Here is a 14,110-nt window from a genome sequence, read left to right on the forward strand (position 1 = left end):
GCGATGCTATTCTTTCCCGAAGTTTTATTTTCTATTTCCTGGAATGTGTTATCCAGTTCAGAAAATTGCTCTTTTTTTCCCCATTCTGTATTTTACGTTACTTCTAACTTCCTCTCTTTCGTTTTTTTCTCACTTGATCTCTTTCGGGCCATTTTCGCCTTCATTCGCGTCTTCTTTCATGAAAGAATAGCTTCCATTTTTTGTTGAAATGGTGTAAATAATGAAAAGTGTTAGGCCCATTGCAGGCAGAATAGCAGTTGCATATCCACAGAAAAAAAACGTAAACTTTTATAGGAAAGCAAAAATACGAAAAATATCCTTTTTTTTACTTCGTTTATTGTTTAATTTTTCGATTTCATTTTGAACAAATGAAAAAAATTCACTTTTTATTCATTTTAATATATAATATTTATATACAACATGCACAATTATACCTTTTAAAATTGTTGCCTAACAAGTTTATTTATAAATTTTATGTGGTTATCTTCAATCATACACAAAACATTGTTATTAATATAACAAAGATTTAAAATAACGCTGATTTGCTTCAAAGTTTAAGGGTTGGAGGAATAAAAACGGTCATTCATGATAGTGTCAAAAAAATTTTAGCGATGTTAGCCTGCATAATTTAAGCAGGACTATTCAACGCATGGCCTATCGAAGATTTTCTTTTGGCGAGACGAAATGTTCCCTTCTGTAAAAAAAGTCTTTACTGTTAAAAAAACCTTCAGGCGAGAAGTGAGAGCAAGAAAGAAAAAACGTGGCTAATAAGAAAGATTGACAGACTAATTTGTCCTGAAAGGGATAATTAACACTTTCGCTTCGACTTACACAGTTTTACTTTTAAGAGGATTTCGCCCACATATGCGTTTATGCATGCTGTTTTGAAGTAAAGTAACGTAAGTAGATTAAGCACTTATACCGGTGACCATTATGGGAATCTGAAGTAAAACGTGTAAAATTGCCATCATGAGGGTCTTTCTTGCTTTTTTAAAGTTTGAACACGTTATGGATGTAGCTGTAAAAGTTTTTGATTTTATCCAATCCGAGAATATTTTCTTTAAATTTTTAACAAAAAAACTAACAATTTACTCTAATATTAAATGTTATTCTCCTCTATACTAAATTTCTTCACCTATATAAACATATAGACATGATTCCCAGCAGATCCCCGAAGTCAAGCATCACTGGCTACGGTCAGTGTGAGGGTGGGTGACCACTTGGATCAGCCTGCGTAGGGACCGGAAGTGTGCGGTATTGATCCTCGTTAAACTGTTCTACCGTAAAGCGCTCGATTTCACGTGCAGGTCGTTGGGCTACCGAAGCGTGGGTGCCATCCCCTCTGCAGAGGATCAAAATTGTGATGGCATATCTTCGGATCATCCTCAGGGATGTTTCCTAGACCGTCGCCAATATCCCATTGTTCCGCTCTAGTGCGACGTAAATGAACAACAACATATATAAATATATAGCTGTCGTGGCTTCTTTATTATGTTGCGGTGGCCCTCCGGCACATAAGGTTCAAGACCTCTAATTTAAAGCTTTGCATTGAAAGGATATAGAGCATTACTGTTTACATAGAAAGACTAAAGATGACAGTTTCTCAATTTCCAGGTTTCTTGCGTATAGATCAATCAGGCATCAAAATTTTAAAATATAATCATAATAAATTTAATAAAAACATATCATAAGCATAATCGATATTTGATTTGATTTGGTAAATGAAAATATTAAATTGAACGGGACACCGGCTTTTCAATTATCGGCATACACTAGTTTCTTAGATAAATGAGTTTTTTTTTCTCTGTAAATGATAATTATATATATGTTGAAATGCTATTGTTTTTCTTATAATGAAACTGTGCTAAATTATATAAACCAAAATGTTCCATAAACCCAAAACTCCTGGGATTATAGGATAACTACCAAAAGACCTAAGAGGTCACTCTGGCCTTTCCCGTATTTCTAGGTATTAAGTTCTATATGTACGTTTCTATAAGGCTAACAAATGAATAATTAAATAAACTCTTAAATTAAATCAAATTATGAAAATTCAGAACTATTCAATGCATTCAGTACGTTATTTTTTTGAATTGCAGAGAATCAAAGAAAGAGAGGGGCCTTATTAGCCTCATTCGTCTTTCTTAGTGTTAGATTGGGCACTAAGCGAGTCACTGGGTACAAAAACGAGTGCGCTGCGAACAGAACAAAACTCAGTTTTAATGGCAGAAGATGAGTATGGTACAGATGATAATCTTCGAATAATTGGTGTCTTTTAGCGAGCACTATTTTCAACAAACGGCCGTGAAAAAGCAATGTAAAGAAATAGTGCTATCGCCTTCTGTTGTAAAATCATTCCTTTAAGCGTTTTATTGTATCGCTAGTGTTTTTCTGGAGGTATTACTCATGTCTATTTTTCATTTGGACGATCCCTATATATTGTTTATTTTGAAGCAATATTCAATTTATATTTAAAAGCTTTCAATTTTTTTTTAAATCTTGAAAATAATCATGCGTTGATAATAATTTTTTGAACTAAGAAAAACCTTTAAAGGTAAAAAATTTTTCATTTGCATTTTCTTGATAATTTTTACACTTAACGAACTTTTGATGACCAAGAATTATTCAATAGCACTATGTCTTCTTGGAAAAGATTCAAAATAAAGATGTCGCTTAATTATATTGAAAGAAATAGTGCGTAATAATTTTCAGTACTTCTTGCAGATTTTTCTGGAAAATATCAAATAATAAAATAATGCGATTTACATTTTTGAGTAAGTAATTTAAGACTAAGCATAAAAATATATAACTCTTTTTAAATTTAAATTTGCTACTCTATAAATTAAGAAATACTGATTCGGAAAAAATTCTATTAAAAATTACGCAAATACAAATATTTATGAAAATTTAAAACAAACAATGCATAAAATTAAACTACCTTCTGACAAATGCATGGGTATAGTTTTATTCGAAAAAAAATTAAAAATAATCTGAAAAAACGCAAGCTTTCTATTTCAAATTTTGATTGACTGATGGCCTTATATTTTACATGCTTCAAAAAATACTAAAGTACAGAATAAATATTCACCATCAGTTTATTTCAAAAAATGAATAAAAGCGTATTTAGGACATTCCCTTGTCGTCAACCCCCTTCGACAATTTAGTTCCAGTCAAAGAAGAAAGGCTTTTTAAGGTAACAAAACAAAAGTAATACATAAATTATACAAAATTACACACACACACACACACACACACGCGGGCGCGCGCACGCATATATATATGTATTTNTATTTTTGGAATTGAAATTGATATAAGAAAAAAAAACTTATTCAGCTTGTAAGAAATTAATCTAAATTTTAAAGTATATTTACCATGACCTATTAGGAGCTTATTGACTTTTATTTTTCGTTTCTTATAAAATATATTTTAGAAATGCTACAAACTTCAAAAGGAATTATGTATTTTATAACTTTTATACATTTTCTTAAACTAACAAATGGTTACCAATTTTATTCAAACGCACTTCAAGAAAGCTGGAGTTATTAACAAATGGAAACCTCTGGACTTTAAAAATTGGTGGTAAGTATACTTACCACGGCCTTTGGAAGGGTAAAAATTGGTGGTAAGTATACTTACCACAGCCTTTGGAAGGGTAAAAATTGGTTGTAAGTATACATACCACGGCCTTTGGAGGGGTAAAAATTGGTGGTAAGTATACTTGCCACGGCCTTCGGAAGGATAAAAATTGGTAAGTATACTTACCACAGTCTTTGGAAGGGTTAAACGAGGTGTTCTACTCTTACTAAATACAAACTATTTCATACTTTTTGATTCTAAATCATTTCTAACAGTCAGACCAAATTAAGCATACGCTAGATGCAATGTCGTGACTGCAATATTAAACAACATTAACTGGCATAATAAACTAGAAATTGGAATCAAAATTAGGTATAGGATGGAACAAATGGATGGGCGAACTTTGTGGGTGTGAGAGGAGAATAACCTTATACTAAGACAGGAAGCTAAAAAGATTTTTAAGCAATCCAAATCGAATTTTTCAAGGAAATAAAAATGAGTTACACCCTATTCTTTCACAATGGATCTATCCAATATTCACTAGGCGTTTTGAAGTAAAAAAGAAAGAATAAAAATCAATTTTGACGACTTCTTTCATTCATTTTTAGAAAATTAATGTTATATGTGGGAATCATACACAGATATGCAAATTTTTATTGTTTAAGTACGAAAGATTTATTTTACAATATTTCTTTAATATTTTTGAGACGACAGTATGTCTTGATTATTTTAGAAGCGTTTTTGACAGACATAAGGTCTACATGAGACACCTGATTATTCGAAATTCTATTTTCTGACTATATATATATATATATATATATTAGGTATTGTTAAAAGTTTTGGTAATGTTCAAATACATGTAAAATAATATGAAAGCTCATACATAAAAGCAAAGATATTACATTATGAAATAAACTCAATTTAAATGCATTGATAAAAGTTAGTTAGCCTATGTAATATTAAATTTAATTATTTTTATTAATACGTTATCGAATAAAAGTGATAATATTTTATTGGCATCTATGTTATGACAAGCGACAATGTTAGCTTGTTCGAATTATATGCCTAAGGTGACTTTAAATTACACTACTGTGAATCTGGAATACTCTTAAATGGCGATGGTTTATGTAAAATGTTTTTGCGTGAGTTTAATTTTACATTCAGTTTATTATTATTTCTCTTAATATGAATTGTACTGTTTCTCAACTTAATTTGATGCATTCATATAATATAATTTTTAATATGATTAAAAATAAAAAACAAAATACTTTTTGATGGCATTGATTAATCTTGTAAACAACATTAAAATAAAATTTTAAAAAAATAGTTAACTCATGTGAAAAGCTCGTTTAACGTTAACAATCACAAGAACTAATCATGAATAATCATACTCATGATCAGTAATGAAGTTCTCGAAATAATTCTGAAATATAGGTTGTCTAAAGACTCATACCTCTCAGTGACTCTCTGTTAATGTTTATAAAATTTTATGAAACATTTTGATAGAAAATATTTATAAATAATTAGCTTTCTTAAGAGATGTTTTCAATGTTAACATACCTTGATAAAGAAATACTTTTTTAAGTGCCCATATGAAAAAAGTTATTTTTTTCGGCGAAAATGAAGCTACAGTGTTAATAAAAAATATCATTAAAAAGAACGGAACCTTTTAAATAAAATTAATTTGCATGTTTCATTCATATTCATAAAGCGTTTGAAAAGCTTTTAATTGCTTTAAAAGTAAAAAAAGAAATTGAAAAATCTTAAAAGAAAAAAAGAGTTGAGCGATAATTTTCTTCTTAAACTGTGCAGCTCATTATTTATGAATCAAAAATTCTTTTTTATTTTTGCGGAAAAGTTTTGAAGAATGAAATAAAATATTTCCGTAGATAAAATTAATTTAATGAATTGAATTACTTTGAAACTCTTCCCTTTTCCCTGTTCTTCGAGTAATTCAGTTTTAATAAGCCTTATTAGACCGGTTTGTTTTTTCTGCTGTATTTTTCTTCTCTCTGAGAACGATGCTTTGTTAATTCTAAAAACGTTACTTTCCTTTACTATTTCTGAAAATTCTATATTCTTTCTCTTTGAATATAAATATAATGTGATAAAACTAAAAATAAATTTTTGCTATCAGTAAAAGGAAAGCAGCGCTTCGAAAAAAAACTGAAATTCCCACATTTATACTACTGCATTTTATATTATTTAATTTTAATTACCAAATAAATCTTAACAAACTAATTTAAACTAATAGAAACGAGGGGTTACTGCTATCTAGAATTCAGTTAATATAATAGTTTACGAAAAAGTTTAAAAAGACAATAAACAAAATGCATTTCCGAAATTAAAGATGGCTGGTTTTGCTACGATACATATTTAGTGGTTGCGTCTAAAAAAATTTTGCAATTCGGTATACCATTTACTCTTTTCAAGAAATATTGCATTACCAAAAAGATAAATATGTCACTTTAAGTAACATAAAAGACAAAAATGTCCTCAGACGAATCTCTTTTTTTTATTAACATTTTCTAAATACTCATCATTAGAATGGCGATTAATTTGTCTGGGAAAGTTTTATTATTTTTCAGTGTTTACTCGCTACATTATTTAAGACTTTCCATTTAGTTCTATTAAGCTGTGTCATAACTATTCCTTTTACTAGAATATTTTTTTCTGGTATGTTTTAGGAATATCACTAGCGAATACTCCTAATTTATTACTGGAAAATGCAATGATTTATAGAGCATTTAGTTCAAGTAACAGAATTTTATTTGTTTTGTCTTTTTTAATTAAAATGTATAGCTGAATATGCACTGTTCAGAATTGTGAAAGTTAGTTTTTATTAATTCCGATGGTTAAGAATTTAGTTCAGTCCATATTTTTCAAAATGATGTAAATTCAATGCCGAACAAGCTGTGAATGTAATGCTAAACAATGAATATATAAGTTGTAATGCTAATTATTAAAAATGCTTCTCTATTTTACGAGAAAAGTTTTTTTTATTAGGTATTAATTTTTATATATAAGGATATTTTAGTAAAATAGCGTTTTATAAAATGAACTACGACTAACCAAAAATTATTTTTATTTCATCAATGAGCTATACACTAATTTTAATTTCATTATATTTTTTGATTATTTAAAGAAAGAATTACGGAACTGTTTTTAAGAAATAAATATCATACATATACTATTAACTTCGTTAATATTTGATAAACTATTTTATTATTATTTAAAGAGTTAAAAAGTTTGAAACAATCTGAATTAACGTAGCTCTCGTAACCGAATTTCCACATTTATGCCCTCATGGGGCTTACCATCTTTAGATAAACATTGGGAGTCATGCCCTAAGGGTACCCTAGCCATCTGTCCTCCCTTCGTTCTTCTCTCCCTTTACACTTTTTTCTTCCCTCTTGACTTGTTTGCTTAATTTACTGTGGAGAAACGGTACCACGTACTCTGACCCAGTAGATGTGAGTAACATCTTCGGTGAAACTTTGCTGCTGTATCTAGCTTTGACAGTTATAGCACAGCTTTCCAAGCGCACAAGCGTAAAGTTAAAAGCCGAACACTACGATTAGAGACACGAGGACAGTTCCAATATAAATGCGATTTCACCTTTCAAGAATTGCAACGAGCGCTATCAGAAATACGAGCCCTGACTTCAATGGTGTATCATATCACATGCTTCGTCATTAAACTTCTGCATCTTTGCAGAATATCCTGTTACTTTTTAACAGATTATGGACGGAGCGGATATACCCATTGTCACAGTGTTCTGCGACATCGTTTTTTTTAAACAATGTATTCTGTTATTTATTTGTTTCTTTAATTTTATTTAATTTTTCTTTAATTTATTTTCCTTGCATTTTACTTTAGTTTAACGATTTTTTTACATTTAATTTGAGCCGTTTACCACCTCTTTCTACCTTGATTTGTTGTTTCAAGGGCCATTCAATTTTTTAGTTAACTTCCCCGTGTTTGACTTTTTGGCTGCATAGCCATCTTGTTTTTTTTACGTTTTCTTCTTCCTCCTCCTTCCCGTTTGTTTTAAACGGGGTTCTCCTCTCTTGTGGTTAGGGCTTTTCTGGACCCTTATTGGTCAATTCCCCCCTTTCCTCACAAAACTTTGGAATTCTCGACAGCGTCTTTGGCAGTTCACCTCTAGGTCGGCCTTCGAGCTGGTCCTATTTGTCCGCTCCTTTCCTTTAAATTATTTTTAAAATGCTGCTCTTTTTTTGGGGGGGGGCTAGGGTCCGTCCCCCATTAACATGGCGGTGTTTCACTCACCATTTAATATGGTGGTATTCCCCTTTTTTTTAACTGAATAACTTTAGCTTTCTTTAAAATTTATATTCCTTTTAGTTGACATAAAATTTCTTTTGATTTGAAGTATAACTTAATACATTTGATTCATTTTGCGCCAAATTAGTTGGTCCCCCCTTTTTCTGATTGAATTTTTTTTTTTTTACACTTTTGTTGTTTCGGGAAAAAATTATGTTAGCTGCAAATTTGTATTTTTATTTAAAAAAAAATTTTTAAATTGTTTGATCATCAAATTATGTGGTCAGCTTCTTCTTTTTAGTTATTTTTCATTTTTCTTGCCGTGTTCTTTGGGAGATGATCCAATCTCTCCAACATCCTCAGCGATTCACGAAGGGTGGATAACTTTTAATTATTTTGTTCCTTTTGTCCCAGATCTGAACCCAAGCTAATGTATATTTTTGTTTTTGAAATGTGTTTGATATCTGTTAGGATTTTTTTTATCTTATATTCTTCCCCCCCCCCCTCTGGTCTCAGACTCATCTTCACTCATGTTAATTCTTGTGTTTCCGTCATTTTCATTACTACCTTCTCCATTTTATACTTTCCACCCTGTGAACGTTGACCTCAAGAGCCCATTATGGTTTTTGCGGTTTCACACTATTCTTCTGCCACTATACTTCACCTCCTAACCCTGTACCTTCCCTCCAATACCACTTTAACGTTAATTTAGGTTCTAACCGCCTTCCACTTTAATACTCTTCTAATTCTCAATTTCATCTAACCTTTTTTTTTTTTTCAAAATTTCCCACACCGTTACACCCATCAAGTTGGCGGCTGGCTCTTGTGATACCAATTTTAAAACCAGGTAAAGATCCGACGGAACCGATAAACTATAGCCCAATAGCTCTGACAAGCTGCCTAGATTTTTGAACCTTTGGTCTACTCTCGTCTGGTATATTTCCTCGAGAAGAAAAAAATTATTTCTGATTTTCAAAGTAGCATTCGCAAGAGTAGGTTCACTATGGATAACATTGTTGCTTTAGAATCAAGTATTCGTAATGTTTTTGTCCGACGTTACCATTTTATCTCTATCTTCTTTGATATTGAGAAGGCGCACGATCGGACATGGACGGACATGGCATTCTAAAGACATTGTTTGATATGGGCCTCCGTGGTCACCTACCTATGTTTATCAAGGACTTTTTGAGTCAGAGATATTTTCATGTCAAACTGGGCAATACATTTTGTGATCTCTTCATACAATCTGAAGGTGTCCCACAAGTTAGTGTTCTGAGTGTCATACTTTTCATAGTTCATGTTTCCTTCATCTTAAACATTTTACCACCTACAGTTTTCGGCTCGCTTTATGCGGACGATCTTAACGTCTCGTGTCCAGGTTCTGGCATGAGAGTAATCGAGCGTCAATTACAAGTTGCTGTCAATAAAATTATAGAAAGGTGTGATGAGAGTCATACCCTTTCACCTTCCAAAAGCTCATGTATACATTTTTATAGGGAACGTCGGTTTCACATTGATCCTGTATTTCATATTCATAACATTGGTATACCAGTCGTCGTTTTCTTGAAGTTATTTTCGATCATAAGCTTACTTTTCTGCCTCACATAAAGCACTTGCGGAAAAGATGCGAAAGGCCCCTAAATGTGTTCGGGTGCTTTCTAACACATTTTGGTGTACTGACTGCACTGCGCTATTGCAAATTTACCAAGCACTTATACTGTAGCGCATTGACTATGGATGCACAGTGATACCTTGATATGGTATATCACACTGCATTACCCATTTGTAGCGATGCATTTCGCACTTCACCCGTGGAAAGCTTGCATGCTGTTTGTCATCAACTGCCACTGGATCTACTCAGAATGTAACTGTTCTTGACGCACTACTACCGGTCTTCAGTCTCACACTTTCTACAGCGTGAGGTTACTCCAATAAGTTTAATGCGCCTATATGATGCTCGACCTTCTCATGTTCGCCCTTTTATAGCTCGTATGCTTTCACGCATTCAAACATTGCTATTTTAGATTCACTATCCCAATCGGTAGACCATCTACTTATTTCATCCTAGGCTGTTTCACCATATCAATTTTATTCTCTACTTGATATATCTAAAAAATCACTTGTATCACCAACCATATTTCCACAACTTTTCCTTCTTCATCGTCATCAGTTTTCTCATTATGTTCCAATATATACTGATGGCGGAAAAATTTCCTGGATATGCTGGCTATGGTGTCATCATTGCTGACGTCACGTACAGCTGCCAAATTCCCGAGATTTGCTCCGTCTTCACTGCAGAAGTTGTTGCTGTCCTACTGACACTACGACTGATCTCCTCACGCTCTACTCGGAAGTATTGCATATACTCCGATAGTATGAGCGTTTTGAGCCAATTAGAAACATTTCACTGTGATACGCATCCAATATTATGTTTCATTATTCATTTGTTAACCACTATTGGTATTCCAGGGAATAACCTAGCCGACTCAACTGCATGATCTGCCACATCTGCTTTAACATTGTCCGTACCTTTCTCTGATGTAAAACTACATATTCGGAAATTTGTGACATCGTTATGGCAACGACAGTGGGATATCAAAGTTTTCAATAAATTACATAGCATTTAATCCGATTTGGGCCATTTGCCAGTACTGTCCTTGCATAGTGCTGATGTAAAGCTTGCACGTCTTCGAATAGTCATACCCGGTCAACACACCTCCACTTACTGTTTGAAAGCCTCCTCCTTTATGCAGTACATCTAACGTTTCTTTCTCGATTCATCACATTGTCCATGTTTTAACCAACTTTGCTTCACGTTTTTTGGGAGTTCTATTTTATGCATGCAGGATTTGTTAGATGATATTCATCATCCTAATATTTTTGCGTATTTACGTAATGTTGGTATTTTTAACTGTATATAAATGTTTTAATGCATCTGCAACTTTAGCAAACAACTTATTTTACTTCCTTCGTGAATTTTATATCGTATATATAACTTTTTATCAGATTTTATTCCTACCCTTTTATCTGACTTAATTCATAACTTTCATCTGATTTTATTTACAAACTTATGCCATTCTTTAAGTTATAATTGTACGACAAATAAAGTGATGCGTGTACTTTGTCTTTTGATCTGTTTTACCGTATTGCTTGGTGCATGTCCTTTTTTGGAATTTGTGCCACTAAACCGTACATTCAATTCAATTCAATCAGAACCAGTATGTCACTTGAATTCCCCTAGTTGGAATCCGTGGCGGGTGATTCCGCACCCGCCATTGTTTTTTTCTGTTCTATGGCTGAAAATGAACAGGTGTTCAGTTTCGCGAAACTAAAACAAAAACAGCGGAACACTTTTAACACCATTTGAACACGCTCAATATTTCTTGATGGTTTTGACAAACCCCGCAGTACCTAATACGTCGTTCAGAAAAGTGTCTTCATTATTGATATATAGGGCTCTTACTTTTCTTCTAGGATAAATAGCCTTAGTTAGGAAATTAAATTCAGGTGACTTGTTAGTTCAAGGGTCATCTGAAAAACTTGCCATTACTCAGTTTACCAGCACAACTATATGCTCATTCTCAGTTAATGTTACTCCTCATAAAACTCTAAACACCTCACGAGGAAATTATATCACAGTTCGAATTTATCAATGATACTGAAGAAAATATTGTAAAGGAATTGTGTGACTAACACGCCATTACTGTTAGATGATTAAGGATTCATTGAGATGGTCAACTTATTCCGATGAAGTATCTTATTCTTACTTGCAGAAGCTAACTTCAAGGTTACCATCTACCACCAAGCTTGCCTGGTATAACTGCCTGGTAAGACCCTATGTGCTAAGTCCCTTGAGATGCTTTCAGTGTCAAAGGTCTGGACATTCAAAGGCTTCTTGTCGAAGCACACCCGCTCTGTGTTCGCTGCTCTAGCCGTGACCTTGTCGATACAACCTGTGAGTTACCGCCTCTTTTTACTGACACACTGCACATTGATTAAATAAATCGATTCTGTGAATCTTATTCTATCGAGCCTTGATTACGCTTGCGCAGTATATGTTACTGCTGCTGTATCCCACCTAAAACCATTGGATACAATTCAAGATGACTCCATTAGCTTCCCACGTTCGCATGTAGCTCGACCGTCTCGCCTTTTTAAAGCTCATCCGCTATCATTAATTAAAACATTCGCAAACTGTGATTCACCACTATAATCAGTAGATCACTCATTTCACCATTTCATCTAGCAATATTTTTATTCTCCATTTGTCTCATATTGTAAGACTGAAGTAGCTCTTAGCATATCTCAGCAGCGCTTCATTTCACACCGTTATCGGTTTTCTTCATATGAATATATAGGCTGTGACATTCTCATTGCGGATACCACATTTAGTTGTGAAATATTTGCTGTTTTCTCTATTTTTACTGCTGTAGACTGTTATGTTAACATTACAGCTAAAATCATCAAGCTCTATCCGAAAATATTGAATTTTCTCAGAGAATATGAGGGCTTTGTGTCAGGAGGGATAGTTTGAAACTGAGACTCAGGCAATTTTATATTTTATGCAGCATTTGTTCATTTGACTCCAAGTAATGTAATTCCAAACAATGATTTAGCTGATTCTGCAGCTCGATCCTCAACTACACCCGTACCTTGATTTGTGACAAAATTTGACGAAAAAGATAAAACATACTCATTTTTATCTAGGTTTCTTCTACTTTTTGCCTCGAATGAATCCGCTTGCCAGTCGATACATCTAATAGTTAAAAAAGTTATTTAAGATTTTTATCGAAACCCAGAAAATTTATATGTCGTACATATTTAGTCTTACATTACCATCCAGGCAAGGGAAGAATTAATTCCAATGTACTGTGCAAGTCATCGATAGGAACACTTCTGTTCAGTAACAGTTTAAAAGTTATAAAAGTTTAAGCAGGTATGTGCAGAAAAGTACATAAATGCATCTTTTACGAACAAATCGTTTATGAATTTCAAACCATTAGTAAATTAATGTGCTCCTTTTGAATCCCGTAAAATATATGGGCATCGATAACCTCACATGCCTGGAAAGCAGTGTCAGATGCATGATTATATAAGATTTAGAGTTTACTTTGTTTCCATTTAAACCTATAATTACGTCTTAACTATTAGATACATCGACTTGGGAGTGCTTTTTTTCGATTTATTGCAAAAAATTACATCCAAGACATTGTATCCGTTGCTTTAATAGAAACGGGTATGCTCCCCCCTCCCCTCAGTAAATCCTGCATAGAGACTAAACCTCACTTTATATTAATTTCAAATATATATATTGATCCTAAATCACTTTTTTAAATTGACTTACATCTTTCCTATGAAAGTTTCTGAATTTAATTTTAAAAGCAGGAGCCTCAAGTTGTAGGGCAACATAGTATAAAAGTTGAACGAGTAACCATTAATCTGTGACTTGATTTTGTTTCTGCTATACTTAAGGCTTTTTATCTAGCGAATTTCATACTTGTCTAGTTTTGGCGAAGGCAGCTAATGATCCTGAAAGCTGTGCGAAATTCCAGTTTCCTTTAATGTCATATCAAATGCATAGTGAACAAAAAATTGGACTACCTTGAATAACTTTCAATCTAATGATCGATTCTGTCAGTTGAAAATATTAGCAACTTTTTTCATTGTACAGTGCACCAGAAAAACCCATCTTGAACAACTTTTGATCTATTGATCAAATTTTCGCATTCTACGACTTGGTAGTAATGGTTCGAGGGTGTGATCTCAGGTATGCTAATTAGTGCAGAAGATATTTTAAGTTAAGAAATAAGGCACAAACACTTACTTTCTCAGAGTAAATATACTTCTTTTTTTCAACTAATACGGATTTCTGACCCCTACATCATAGAGGGTAGCCACAATCTGAGAAATATGATCAGGAGAGCAATCCGAAGTTTGGACCCATTAATGTTGTTTTTACCTTTTGCGCATTTCACCATATCTAGAGAGTTTTTAAACACATTGAAAAAAAAATTCATATAATTATACATTTTTATAAGATAATTGAACGAAAAAAAATATTTATTGTTTTTATTATTTCATTTAATTATAGTCAAAGCAATTTTGAACTGTAAGATAAGTAATTTTTTTATATAATTTTAAAGAAGTCGTATATTTAAAATTCGATTTCTCGGGCACAGTTCAACCAATTTTGCTCAAAATTCATATTCTTATCATGTAAAATTACATATTTTAAAATTATGTAAAATAT

Source organism: Parasteatoda tepidariorum, chromosome 7 (genome assembly GCF_043381705.1).
Source record: "Parasteatoda tepidariorum isolate YZ-2023 chromosome 7, CAS_Ptep_4.0, whole genome shotgun sequence".
Lineage (NCBI taxonomy): Eukaryota > Metazoa > Arthropoda > Arachnida > Araneae > Theridiidae > Parasteatoda > Parasteatoda tepidariorum.